A 15240-nucleotide genomic window follows, 5' to 3' on the forward strand; every position below is an offset into this window, starting at 1 on the left:
GAAATAATTCTTTGACTAAATCAAACAATTGTATAGTTGTTGCTCAGTACCAAAAGTACCAAAGTCCAGCTATAAAGCCATTTCCAAAGTCTGTTGGTGCTTTCCCATATGGAAATGTATAACAAACCCAGGGATCAACAAAACTGATGTCAGAAAACTTCACATTAGAAGACTTTACATTCCATTTCTGTGACATTTTCTGTGCCTTCACTGTCTAGACCCAGATCCTAGAACCATCAAGTTGAAGCAGGTATCCTGGAAATAAGAAAACTGCCTGATAAGTACAATTGGGCAGATAGAAACCCAAGGCCTTGCTTACAAAACTGGACTATCAGGTTGTTCTTAGCTGCTACCAATTTCCTGCTGCCGCCACTTATATACTCCAGGAACATCTGTAAATCTTGTAGAACCTCTGACCTTTGAGATATATACATATATACATACTTTAAAAAATGTTTGCTAGAATTGTCCATGGGGGAAAAATTGTGGTACATTTATGCAATAGAACACTACTGAACAATTAAAAAAACTATAGATCCACACGATCATATAAATTTATCTCAAAATAATTTTGTTGATTGAAAGAAGCCAAATATATCACAAATGATAATGATGCCCTTGATTTAAAATTTTAGAATATGCAAACTAATTTTTGAATAAAACACCTTAGTAATTATATGAGGATGGTTGTAATGTGAGGAGTTAGAATGAGGGAAGGGTGAGAAGGATGCATTGCAAAGGAAGAAATCTTTGGGATGACGAATATTATATTACATGAAAGTTCTAAAAACAAAGAGAAGCACTGTGTAGTAATTGGTTGCATGGTTGAGTTTTAGGTTCCCTTTCCATTAAATCCAAGTGTAAATGCCATGTGGTCTGTGGCAGAGAGGGCTAGGGATGCAAGTAGTCAAATTAAACTTCTTTACTGACATGGGCACATCTGTCAGACTGCTTTCTTGGTGCTACTTTATGTTCACTCAGGGTTTCTTGGAACCCTTCTCTTTGTATAACTTTCAGTATGCTCTGAGTACTAATTCTGTTCAGAAAGAAGGACCAAAGTTGTGGAAGGGAAAACATTGGAAGCAAATAGAACCCTATCAATAATCGATTGGATCTCCTAAAGCAAATCAAGTCACCTCATCAATATTCATTTATCTATCTTACAAATGAAGCTAATCATAATATTTCCATAATAGATTAGCTGACTGGCCATTAATTGAGGTGTCTCTACCTGAGTTTCTTTTAAAGGTTAATCAAGAAATTGGAGTGAGGAAGTTGAGCACTCCAGGGATATCCTGCTATAATAGAACAATGACCCCTTGTAACTTCTGTTAGGGCATTTGGGTGAAATTATTGAGATATAAATGATGAGGGAGATTTTGGACAAAGGTCTTTGTGTACAAAGCACTTTACAATTGGAAATATTCCAATTTGCAGGTGACCTTTGTTTTTTGTTTGTTTCTTTTATTATGGAAGAATTAATTAATTAATTAATATTTATTATGTTACATTAGTCACCACACAGTACATCATTTTTTAAAAAATTAATTAATTAATTATTTTAAATAAATATATAACAATTTTTATCGCCAGGGGTACAGGTCTGTGAATTTCCAGGTTTACACAATTTACAGCACTCATCATAGCACATACCCTGCCCAGTGTCCAGATCCCCACCACCATCTCCCATCCCCCCTTCCCCCAGCAACCCTCAGTCTGTTTTTTGAGATTGAGTCTTTTATGGTTTGTCTCCCTTCCAATCCCATCTTCTTTAATACATCATTTGGTTTTGATGTAGTGTTCTATGATTCATTGTTTGTGTATAACACCCAACGCCATGTAATATGTGCCCTTCTTAATAACCATCACTGGGCTAACCCATTCCCTCACTACCCTCCCCTCTGAAACTCTCAGTTTGTTTCCCAGAATCCATAGTCTCTCATGGTTAATCTCCCCCTCCAATTCCCCCTCCCCTTCATTTTACCCTTCCTTCTCTTAATGTCCTCCACGCTATTCCTTACACTCCACATATGAATGAAACCATATGAAAACTGTCTTTCTCTGCTTGATTTATTTCACTTGGCATAATCTCCTCCAGTTCCATCTATGTCATTGAAAATGGTGGTTAGTCATGCTTTCTGACAGCTGAATAATATTCCATTGTATAAAGGCAAGGGAAACAAAAACAAAAAATGAAGTTTTGGGACTTCATCAAGATGAAAATATTCGGGGCACCTGGGTGACTTAGTGGGTTAAAGCCTCTTCTTTCAGCTCAGGTCATGATCCCAGTGTCCTGGGATTGAGCCCCGCATTGGGCTCTCTGCTCAGCAGGGAGCCTGCTTCCCTCTCTCTCTCTGCCTGCCTCTCTGCCTACATGTGATCTCCGTCTGTCAAATGAATAAATAAATAAATCTTTTTTAAAAAAGATAAAAATATTCTGCACAGCAAGGGAGACAGTCAGCAAAACAAAGAGACAACCCATGGAATGGGAGAAGATATTTTCAAATGACACTATGGACAAAGGGCTGATATCCCAGGTCTATAAAGAACTCCTCTCTGTCACCTGTTTAACATATCTCCCCATCTACCACCACCCTGATAAACACCAGTTTGTTCTTTACAGTTAAGAATCTGTTTCTTGGTTTGCCTCTCTTTCTTATTTTGCCTTTGCACATTTGTTTTGTTTCTTAAATTCCACATATGAGTAAAATAATAGAGTATTTGTCTTTCATTGACTCATTTTGCTTAACATAATACTCTCTAGCTCTATCCATGTTGTTGCAAATGGCAAGATTTTCAGTAATTTGGTTATTGTAGATAATGCTGTTAAAAACTTTGGGGTGCATATATCCTTTTGAATTAGTATTTTTATATTCTTTGGGAAAATTATGGAGGTTCCTCAAAAAGTTAAAAATAAAACTAACTTCTCGGCTGAGACTACTTCAGCTAGCTGGAGATAAGCTAGATAGCTTATCTAAAGATTGCAAACACCTGAAAATCCGTCGGCAGATCGAAGAGAAGAAGAACAGCAATTCTGGAAACAGAAAAGCAACCACTTTCTGAAATGTAAAACCGGCGGAGAAGTGAATCCAAAGTGATGGGAAGATAGACCCCGGGGGGAGGGGCCAGCTCCCGGCAAGCGGCGGAGCAACAGAGCACAAAATCAGGACTTTTAAAAGTCTGTTCCGCTGAGGGACATCGCTCCAGAGGCTAAACTGGGGCGAAGCCCAAACAGGGTCAGCGTGGCCTCAGGTCTTGCGGGGTCACAGAAGGATCGGGGGTGTCTGAGTGTCGCAGAGCTTGCGGGTATTGGAATGGGAAAGCCGGCTACAGAGACAGAGCCAACAGTAAGCTCACACCTCGGTGTTACCTTGAACCGGTCGCAGGCTCGGTGAGCTTGGAGCGCGGCCGGAGGTCAGGCAGAAGGGAGTAACTGGGCGCTGTTATCTGAGGGCGCACTGAGGAGTGGGGCCCTGGGCTCTCGGTTCCAAAGGGCAGGAAACAAGTAGGCCGCCATTTGTATTCCCGTCCTCCGGAACTCTACGGAAAGCACTCAGGGAACAAAAGCAATGAAAGCAAACCCGAGCGGATTACTCACCCCGGCCCTGTTAAGGGCGGTACAATTCCACCTGGGGCAAAGACACTTGAGAATCACTACAACAGGCCCCTGCCCCAGAAGATCAACAAGAAATCCGGCCAGGACCAAGTTCAACTACCAAGGAGTGTGGTTTCAATACCAAGGAGGGCAGCAAAGTTCCAGAGGATGAGAAAGCAAAACACGGAACTCATGGCTTTTTTTTCTGTGATTTTTTTTAGTCTTGCAGTTAATTTTATTTTTTTCTTTTTCATTTTTTGTCTTTTTTTCTCGCCTTCTGGTAATTTTTTTTTAACTTTTACCTTTTTCTTTTTTAACGTTTTTTAACTAGTTTATCCAATATATATATATATATATATATATATATATATATATATATATATATATATTTTTTTTTTTTCTTATTTGTTTTCTTTTTTTTAAATTCTTTTCTTTTGTTTTTTTTTCTTTTTTATTTTTTTTTCTTTCTTCCTTTTTGAACCTCTTTTTATCACTTTCTACCCCCTCACTATTTGGGATCTCTTCTAATTTGTTTAAAGTATATTTTCCTGGGGTTGTTGCCACCCTTTTAGTATTTTACTTGCTCCTTCATATACTCTTATCTGGACAAAATGACAAGACGGAAAAATTCAACACAAAAAAAAGAACAAGAGGCAGTAACGAAGGCTAGGGACCTAATCAATACAGACATTGTTAATATGTCAGATCTAGAGTTCAGAATGACAATTCTCAAGGTTCTAGCCGGGCTCGAAAAAGGCATGGAAGATATTAGAGAAACCCTCTTGAGAGATATAAAAGCCTTTTCTGGAGAAATAAAAGAACTAAAATCTAACCAAGTTGAAATCAAAAAAGCTATTAATGAGGTACAATAAAAAATGGAGGCTCTCACTGCTAGGATAAATGAGGCAGAAGAAAGAATTAGTGATATAGACGACCAAATGACAGAGAATAAAGAAGCTGAGCAAAAGAGGGACAAACAGCTACTGGACCACGAGGGGAGAATTCGAGAGATTAAGTGACACCATAAGATGAAACAACATTAGAATAATTGGGATTCCAGAAGAAGAAGAAAGAGAGAGGGGAGCAGAAGGTATACTGGAGAGAATTATCGGGGAGAATTTCCCCAATATGGTAAAGGGAACGAGCATCAAAATTCAGGAGGTTCAGAGAACGCCCCTCAAAATCAATAAGAATAGGCCCACACCCCGTCACCTAATAGTAAAATTTACAAGTCTCAGTGACAAAGAGAAAATCCTGAAAGCAGCCCGGGAAAAGAAGTCTGTAACATACAATGGTAAAAATATTAGATTGGCAGCTGACTTATCCACAGAGACCTGGCAGGCCAGAAAGACCTGGCATGATATTTTCAGAGCACTAAACGAGAAAAACATGCAGCCAAGAATACTATATCCAGCTAGGCTACCATTGAAAATAGAAGGAGAGATTAAAACCTTCCAGGACAAACAAAAACTGAAAGAATTTGCAAACACCAAACCAGCTCTACAGGAAATCTTGAAAGGGGTCCTTTAAGCAAAGAGAGAGCCTACAAGTGGTAGATAAAAAGGAACAGAGACCATATACAGTAGCAGTCACCTTACAGGCAATACAATGGCACTAAATTCATGTCTTTCAATAGTTACCCTGAATATTTGGGCAAAATGCCCCTCTCAAAAGACACAGGGTATCAGAATGGACAAAAAAACAAAACCCATCTATATGTTGCCTCCAAGAAACCCATTTTAAGCCCGAAGACACCTCCAGATTTAAAGTGAGGGGGTGGAAAATAATTTACCATGCTAATGGACATCAGAAGAAAGCAGGGGTGGCAATACTTATATCAGATCCATTAGATTTTAAGCCAAAGACTATAATAAGAGATGAGGAAGGACACTATATCATACTAAAAGGGTCTGTCCAACAAGAAGATTTAACAAATTTAAATATCTATGCACCCAACGTGGGAGCTGCCAACTATATAAAACAATTAATAACAAAATCAAAGAAACACATAAACAATAATACAATAATAGTAGGAGACTTTAACACTCCCCTCACTGAAATGGACAGATCATCCAAGCAAAAGATCAGCAAGGAAATTAAGGCCTTAAACGACACACTGGACCAGATGGACATCACAGATATATTCAAAACATTTCATCCCAAAGCAACAGAATACACATTCTTCTCTAGTGCACATGGAACATTCTCCAGAATAGATCACATCCTTGGTCCTAAATCAGGACTCAACCGGTATCAAAAGATTGGGGTCATTCCTTGCATATTTTCAGACCACAATGCTGTAAAGCTAGAACTCAACCACAAAAGGAAGTTTGGAAAGAACCCAAATACATGGAGACTAAACAGCATCCTTCTAAAGAATGAATGGGTTAAACGGGAAATTAATGAAGAATTGAAAGAAATCATGGAAACAAAAGATAATGAAAATACAACGGTTCAAAATCTGTGGGACACAACAAAGGCAGTTCTGAGAGGAAAATATATAGCGATACAAGCCTTTCTCAAGAAACAAGAAAGGTCTCAGGTACACAACCTAAAGCTACACCTAAAGGAGCTGGAGAAAGAACAAGAAAGAAACCCTAAGCCCAGCAGGAGAAGAGAAATCATAAAGATCAGAGCAGAAATCAGTGAAATAGAGACCAAAAAAACAATAGAGCAAATCAACGAAACTAGGAGCTGCTTCTTTGAAAGAATTAATAAAATTGATAAACCCCCGGCCAGACTTATCAAAAAGAAAAGAGAAAGGACCCATATAAATAAATTCTGAATGAAAGAGAAGAGATCACAACTAACACCAAAGAAATACAAACTATTATAAGAACATACTATGAGCACTCATCACCAACAAATTTGACAATCTGGAAGAAATGGATGCATTCCTAGAAACATATAAACTACCACAACTGAACCAGGAAGAAATACAAAGCCTGAACAGACCCATAACCAGTGAGGAGATTGAAACAGTGGTTAAAAATCTCCAAACAAACAAAAGCCCAGGGCCAGACGGCTTCCCGGGGGAATTCTACCAAACATTTAAAGAAGAACTATTTCCCATTCTCCTGAAACTGTTCCAAAAAATAGAAATGGAAGGAAAACTTCCAAACTCATTTTATGAGGCCAGTATCACCTTGATCCCAAAACCAGACAAGGATCCCATCAAAAAAGAGAGCTATAAACCAATATCCTTGATGAACACAGATGCGAAAATACTCACCAAAATACTAGCCAATAGGATTCAACAGTACATTAAAAGGATTATTCACCACGACCAAGTGGGATTTATTCCAGGGCTGCAAGGTTGGTTCAACATCCGCAAATCAGTCAATGTGATACAACACATAAATAAAAGAAAGAACAAGAACCATATGATACTCACAATAGATGCTGAAAAAGCATTTGACAAAGTACAGCATCCCTTCCTGATCAAAACTCTTCAAAGTGTAGGAATAGAGGGCACATACCTCAATATCATCAAAGCCATCTATAAAAATCCCACAGCAAATATCATTCTCAATGGCGAAAAACTGAAAGCTTTTCTGCTAAGGTAAGGAACACGTCAGGGATGTCCATTATCACCACTGCTATTCAACATAGTACTAGAGGTCCTAGCCTCAGCAATCAGATAACAAAAGGAAATTAAAGGCATCCAAATCAGCAAAGAAGAAGTCAAATTATCACTCTTTGCAGATGATATGATACTAAATGTGGAAAACCCAAAAGACTCCACTCCAAAACTGCTAGAACTTATACAGGAATTCAGTAATATATCAGGATATAAAATCAATGCACAGAAATCAGTTGCATTTCTCTACACCAACAGCAAGACAGAAGAAAGAGAAATTAAGGAGTCAATCCCATTTACAATTGCACCCAAAACCATAAGATACCTAGGAATAAACCTAACCAAAGAGGCACAGAATCTATACTCAGAAAACTATAAAGTACTCATGAAAGAAATTGAGGAAGACACAAAGAAATGGAAAAATGTTCCATGCTCCTGGATTGGAAGAATAAATATTGTGAAAATGTCTATGCTACCTAAAGCAATCTACACATTTAATGCAATTCCTATCAAAGTACCATCCATCTTTTTCAAAGAAATGGAACAAATAATTCTAAAATTTATATGGAACCAGAAAAGACCTCGAATAGCCAAAGGGATTTTGAAAAAGAAAGCCAACGTTGGTGGCATCACAATTCCAAACTTCAAGCTCTATTACAAAGCTGTCATCATCAAGACAGCATGGTACTGGCACAAAAACAGACACATAGATCAATGGAACAGAATAGAGAGCCCAGAAATAGACCCTCAACTCTAGAATCATCTAATCTTCGACAAAGCAGGAAAGAATGTCCAATGGAAAAAAGACAGCCTCTTCAATAAATGGTGCTGGGAAAACTGGACAGCCACATGCAGAAAAATGAAATTGGACCATTTCCTTACACCACACACAAAAATAGACTCAAAATGGATGAAGGACCTCAATGTGCGAAAGGAATCCATCAAAATCCTTGAGGAGAACACAGGCAGCAACCTCTTCGACCTCAGCCACAGCAACATCTTCCTAGGAACAACGCCAAAGGCAAGAGAAGCAAGGGAGAAAATGAACTATTGGGATTTCATCAAGATCAAAAGCTTTTGCACAGCAAAGGAAACAGTTAACAAAATCAAAAGACAACTGACAGAATGGGAGAAGATATTTGCAAACGACATATCAGATAAAGGACTAGTGTCCAGAATCTATAACGAACTTAGCAAACTCAACACCCAAAGAACAAATAATCCAATCAAGAAATGGGCAGAGGACATGAACAGACATTTCTGCAAAGAAGATATCCAGATGGCCAACCGACACATGAAAAAGTGTTCCATATCACTCGGCATCAGGGAAATACAAATCAAAACCACAATGAGATATCACCTCACACCAGTTAGAATGGCTAAAATCAACAAGTCAGGAAATGACAGATGCTGGCAAGGATGCCGAGAAAGAGGAACCCTCCTACACTGTTGGTGGGAATGCAAGCTGGTGCAGCCACTCTGGAAAACAGCATGGAGGTTCCTCAAAATGTTGAAAATAGAACTGCCCTATGACCCAGCAATTGCACTATTGGGTATTTACCCTAAAGATACAAATGTAGTGATCCAAAGGGGCACATGCACCCGAATGTTTATAGCAGCAATGTCCACAATAGCCAAACTATGGAAAGAACCTAGATGTCCATCAACAGATGAATGGATCAAGAAGATGTGGTATATATACACAATGGAATACTATTCAGCCATCAAAAGAAATGAAATCTTGCCATTTGTGACAACATGGATGGAACTAGAGTGTATCATGCTTAGTGAAATAAGTCAAGTAGAGAAAGACAACTATCATATGATCTCCCTGATTTGAGGAAGTAGTGATGCAACATGGGGGCTTACGTGGGTAGGAGAAGAATAAATGAAACAAGATGGGATTGGGAGGGAGACAAACCATAAGTGACTCTTAATCTCACAAAACAAACTGAGGGTTGCTGGGGGGAGGGGGTTTGGGAGAAGGGGGTGGGATTATGGACATTGTGGATGGTATGTGCTTTGGTGAGTGCTGTAAAGTGTGTAAACCTGGTGATTCACAGACCTGTACCCCTGGGGATAAAAATATATGTTTATAAAAAATAAAAAAAATAAAAAATAAAAATACAAAATAAAAATAAATAAAATTAACTTCTAATCCATTAATTGTTCTACTAGGTATTTAGTTATTGGTTGATTTTTTAAAAGATAAACCAAACTTGCATACCAGGGGTGAACCACACTTGTTTGCATAGTTGAATGTTGGCTGCTAATATTTTGCTTTGCAAAATATTGTGTTTATGTTCATGAGATATACTGACTTTTTAAAAGAAATATATTCTCCATCTTGTTTTGGTATAAGGGTAATGTTGGTCTCATAAAGTAAGTTGTAAAATGTTTCTATTTTCTTATAAAAACTACAGAATTTTTTCCTTATTCTTTTTCGACATTTGGTAATAGTTTTGCAGTGAAACAATATTGTTTGGGTGACTTCTTTTTTGGAGGTTTTAAATTATGACTTCCATTTCATTAATGGTTATAAAATTATTGAGAATAGAAGAATATAATTTATGATTGAGAGTCTTTTTCTTTCATCACTTGAAAATCCTATTCATTACTCTCTGGCTTAATGATTTCAAATAAGTGATCCACTGTTTTTAATATGGCTTTTCTATATAGGTAATTACACATTTCTCTCTAGGTGCTTTAATTTTTTTTCTTTTTCTTAAATTTTAAGCAGTTTATTATGTGTCTTGTGATGGATCTCTTTGTGTTTCTTATGTTTGGGTTCTCTCATCTGTAAGTTTGTGTCTTTAGTTATATTTGGGAAATTTTCATGCCTTATTTTTTTCTAATACAATTTTTCATTTCACTTTATGTTTTATTCCCCTTTTAGGGAATGTAATGATACAAACAGTGTATATTTTGTGCAGATCCTTGAGTCTCTGTTCCTTTTTGTTTGTTTGTTTTCTCTATGTTGTTAGGGTTTTTTTTTTAACTCCTTGAAATCAAAGCAGGTGTAAAGCACCTTTCATTCAGATTTTCTTTCTGTCTTTTTTTTTTAACTTTTGATTATGTTCAGTTAGCCAACGTATCATAAGTTCATAAACATTGTAAGTTTTTGTTGTAATGTTCAACAATTCATTAGTTGCATATAACACCCAGTGCATCCCAACACATGGTCTCCTTAATACCCATCACCTTGTCACCCCATACCCCCACCACCATCCCTTTGATAGCCCTCAGCTTTTTTCCTGGAGTCCAGAGTCTCTCAAGGTTTGTCTTACTTGTAAGGAATAGAGAAGAGGACCACAGGGCAAGGGAGAAAAAACAGAATGGGAAGGATTGGCTATTTTCAATTGATTTTACCTCAAGTTCACTAATTTCATCCTCTGTCAGTTCTACTCTACTACTGAGTTTATCTAGCAAGGTTTTTATTTATATATATTTCTCATGTCTATAATTTCAATTTGATTATTAAGCATAAGTCTGTCATTTTGTTTCTTCTTTCTATTTCTTTATTGAGATTTTCTATTTTTTTATTTTTCAAGAGAATTATTAATTCTCATTTATGATGGCTGGTTTAAAATCCTCGTAAAATAATTTTAACATCTTTGTATTGGCATCTGTTGGTTGTGTTTTCTCACTCAAGTTGCAATTTTTTCCCCCAAGGTTTTATTTAAATTCCAACTAGCTAACATATAGTGCAACATTGTTTCAAGTGTAAAATTTAGTTATTTATCACTTACATACAACACCTGGTGCAAATCACAAGTACCCACCCTAATACCCATTGCTTTTTTAACTCATTTCCCACCCACCACTCATGATTCCAATGGTAACCATTAGTTTGTTCTCTAGTAAGAGTCTTTTTTTTTTTTTTTTTTGGTTTACTTCTCTTTATTTCTTCCTATGTTCATTTAAAAAAATCTTATTAATTTTATTTTTGTATTCTTTGTTTATTTATTTAAATTTTACTTAATTAACTGCTGTGCAATATGGGTTCCTGGAGTAGAATTCAGTGATTCATAACTTACATACAACATCCAGTGCTCATCACAGGTGCCCTCCTTAACATCCTTCATCTATTTAACCCTTTTCCCCATACCTCCCTCTGTTAACCCTCAGTTTGTTCTCTATCATTAAGAGTCTTTTATGGTATATCTTCCGCTCCCCTTCCCCTCCACTTCCCATATGGTCATCTGTTTTCTTTCCTACATTCCACATATGAATGAGATCATATGGTATTTGTCTTTTTCTTATTGACTTATTTCACTTAACATAATACACTTTAGCTTCATCTATGTCATTGCAAATGACAAGATTTCATTCTTTTTGATGGCTGGTAATATTCCATTGTATACATGTATCTCTCTCTCTGTCTCTCCATACACACACACACACACACACACGTGTGTGTGTGTGTGTGAAAGAACCCAAATGTCCACTGACTGATGAATGGATAGAGAAGAAATATATATATGTGTGTATATATATATAATATATTATAATATATATTTTAATTATTTATTTATTATATTACTAAGTATTTCTCCAAAGGATACAAAAGCAGTTTTGAAGGGGTACATGTATCCCCAATGTTTATAGCAGCATATATATATATATATATATATATATATATATATATATATATATATCTTTTCTATCCATTCATCAGTCAGTGGACATTTGGGTTCTTTTTATAGTTTGGCTATTGGTGGTAATGTTGCTATAAACATTGGGGATACATGCCCCTTCAAAACTGCTTTGTATCCTTCGGGAAGTACTTAGTAGTATAATTCCTGGGTCATAAAGTAGTTCTATTTTTAAGTCCTAGAGGAACCTCCATACCGTTCTCCAGAGTGGCTGCACCAATGTGCATTCCCACCAACAGCATAGGAGAGTTCCCCTTTCTCCATTCTTGCTAAAACCCTTTGTTACTTGTGTTAATTTTAGCCATTTTGAAACATGCAAAGTGCTATCTCATCATGGTTTTCATTTCTACTTCCCTGATGAGTGATGATGAGTGATTTTGAGCAACCTTTCATGTGTCTGTTAGCTATCCCGATGTCTTCTTTAGAACAGTGCCTATTCATGTATTCTGCCCATTTCTTAACTGGATTATTTGGTTTTAGGGTGTTGAGTGTGGTAAGTTCTTTATAAATTTTGGAAACTAAACCTTTACCCACTTAATCATGTTACTTATGTTATTTACAAATTTCTTCTCCAAATGTATAGGCTGACTTTTAGGTGATTATTTCCTTCACTTTTTAAAAATTAATTTATTTATTTTCAGAAAAACAGTATTCATTATTTTTTCACCACACCCAGTGCTCCATGCAATCTGTGCCCTCTATAATACCCACCACCTGGTACCCCAACTTCCCACCCCCCCGCCACTTCAAAGCCCTCAGATTGTTTTTCAGAGTCCATAGTCTCTCATGATTCACATCCCCTTCCAATTTATCCCAACTCCCTTTTCCTCTCTAACACCCCTTTTCCTCCATGATATTTGTTATGCTCCACAAATAAGTGAAACCATATGATAATTGACTCTCTATGCTTGACTTATTTCACTCAGCATAATCTCTTCCAGTCACGTCCATGTTGCTACAAAAGTTGGGTATTCATCCTTTCTGATGGAGGCATAATACTCCATAGTGTATATGGACCACATCTTCCTATCCATTCGTCCATTGAAGGGCATCTTGGTTCTTTCCATAGTTTGGCGACTGTGGCCATTGCTGCTATAAACATTGGGGTACAGATGGCCCTTCTTTTCACGACATCTGTATCTTTGAGGTAAATACCAGGGAGTGCAATTGCAGGGTCATAGGGAATTTCTATTTCTAATTTTTTGAGGAATCTCCACACTGTTCTCTAGACAACAAAGAGAAATAAAAGGTATCCAGATTGGTAATGAAGAAGTCAAACTCTCTTTGTAGATGACATGACTCTTTATATGGAAGACCCAAAAGACTCCACCCCCAAACTACTAGAACTCATACAGCAATTCAGCAACGTGGCAGGATACAAAGTCAATGTACAGAAATCAGTGGATTTCTTATACACTAACAATGAAAATACAGAAAGGGAAATTAGAGAATTGATTCCATTTCCTAGAGCACCAAGAACCATAAGATACCTGGAAATAAACCTACCAAAGAGGTAAAGGATCTGTACTCGAGGAACTACAGAACACTCATGAAAGAAATTGAAGAAGACACAAAAAGATGGAAGACCATTCCATGCTCTTGGATCGGAAGAATAAATATTGTAAAAATGTCTATACTGCCTACAGCAATCTATACTTTTAATGCCATTCCGATCAAAATTCCACTGGTATTCTTCAAAGAACTGTAGCAAATAATCCAAAAATTTGTATTGGAATCAGAAGAGACCCCGAATCGCTAAGGAAATGTTGAAAAACAATAATTAAGCTAGGGGCATCACGTTACCTGATTTCAAGCTTTATTACAAAGCTGTGATCACCAAGACAGCATGGTACTGGCATAAAAACAGACACATAGACCAGTGGAACAGAGTAGAGAGCCCAGATATGGACCCTCAACTCTATGGTCAATTAATCTTCGACAAAACAGGAAAAAATATACAGTGGAAAAAAGACAGTCTCTTCAATAAATGGTGCTGGGAAAACTGGACAGCTATAAGTAGAAGAATGAAACTCGACCATTCTCTTACACCGTACACAAAGATAAACTCAAAAGGGATAAAATACCTCAGCGTGAGACAGGAATACATCAGAATCCTAGAGGAGAACATAGGAAGTAATCTCTTCGATATCAGCCACAGCACCTTCTTTCAAGATATGTCTCCAAAGGCAAAGAAAACTAAAGCGAAAAATAAACTTTTCAGACTTCATCAAAATCAAAAGCTTCTGCACAGTAAAGGAAACAGTCAAAAAAACAAGGAGGCAACCCAGGGAATGGGAGAAGATATTTGCAAATGACAGTACAGACAAAAGGTTGATATCCAGGATCTATAATGAACTCCTCAAACTCAGCACACACGAAACAGGCAAACATATCAAAAAATGGGAAGAAGATATGAACAGACACTTCTCCATTGAAGACATACAAATGGCTATCGGCCACATGAAAATATGTTCATCATCATTAGCCCTCAGGGAGATTAAAATTAAAACCACATTGAGATATGACCTTACACCAGTTAGAATGGCCAAAATTAACAAAACAGGAAACAACATGTGTTGGAGAGGATGTGTAGAAAGGGGAACCCTCTTCCACTGTCGGTGGGAGTGCAAGTTGGTGCAGCCTTTTTGGAGAACAGTGTGGAGATTCCTCAAGAAATTAAAAATAAAACTTCCTTATGACCCTGGAATTGCACTCTCAAAGGGTTTCTAACCAGTGACCCATATCACACAGTTTGGAAATGGAGCTCCTGATATTTAGATCTACATTTAATGGGAATAAATAAATGTCAGATGCCATTCTGGGGCAAAAACCCAGGTTATTTTCACAAAACATTGTTCTGCAATGATGAAGCATCTCACCAGCTACAGGCTCATTCTTGCCCTTCCTTATCTAGGGCTATGGTGGAGGCCAGGCCCAGGTTTCCCAGAATGCTTATGAGACTTCTGCATCTTCAAACTGAAGTGTTTTCAACAGCTTGAATTACATATCTCAGCATTTTAAGGATATTATTAAGTCTATTCTCCCTGACTCCAAGATCATATAAAAGATTCATCGACCTATTTGAATATCAAATACCTTCACAATTTTTCTCTGGAATTAACAAAAAGATCATATATTTTATATTGTTTTATATTGTTATAATTTATATAATTTATATTGTTTTATATTGTTATAATTTTTATATTGTTATAATTTTATATTGTTTTCCTATGAGTCCAGCTCTAAGATTCTTCAAATGTCAGAGCCAGAAATGTCCTGGGCCAGAAGATACCATTTTATAGGTAGAGATGGAAAAAAAAGAAAAAAGAAAAAAAAGAAAGTCTTGTCCTGGGTGATAGAATAAGTTAGTGAAAGATCAGACTAGAAACCAGGGTCATTGACTTCTAGTC

Source organism: Mustela lutreola, chromosome X, assembly GCF_030435805.1.
Source record: "Mustela lutreola isolate mMusLut2 chromosome X, mMusLut2.pri, whole genome shotgun sequence".
NCBI lineage: Eukaryota > Metazoa > Chordata > Mammalia > Carnivora > Mustelidae > Mustela > Mustela lutreola.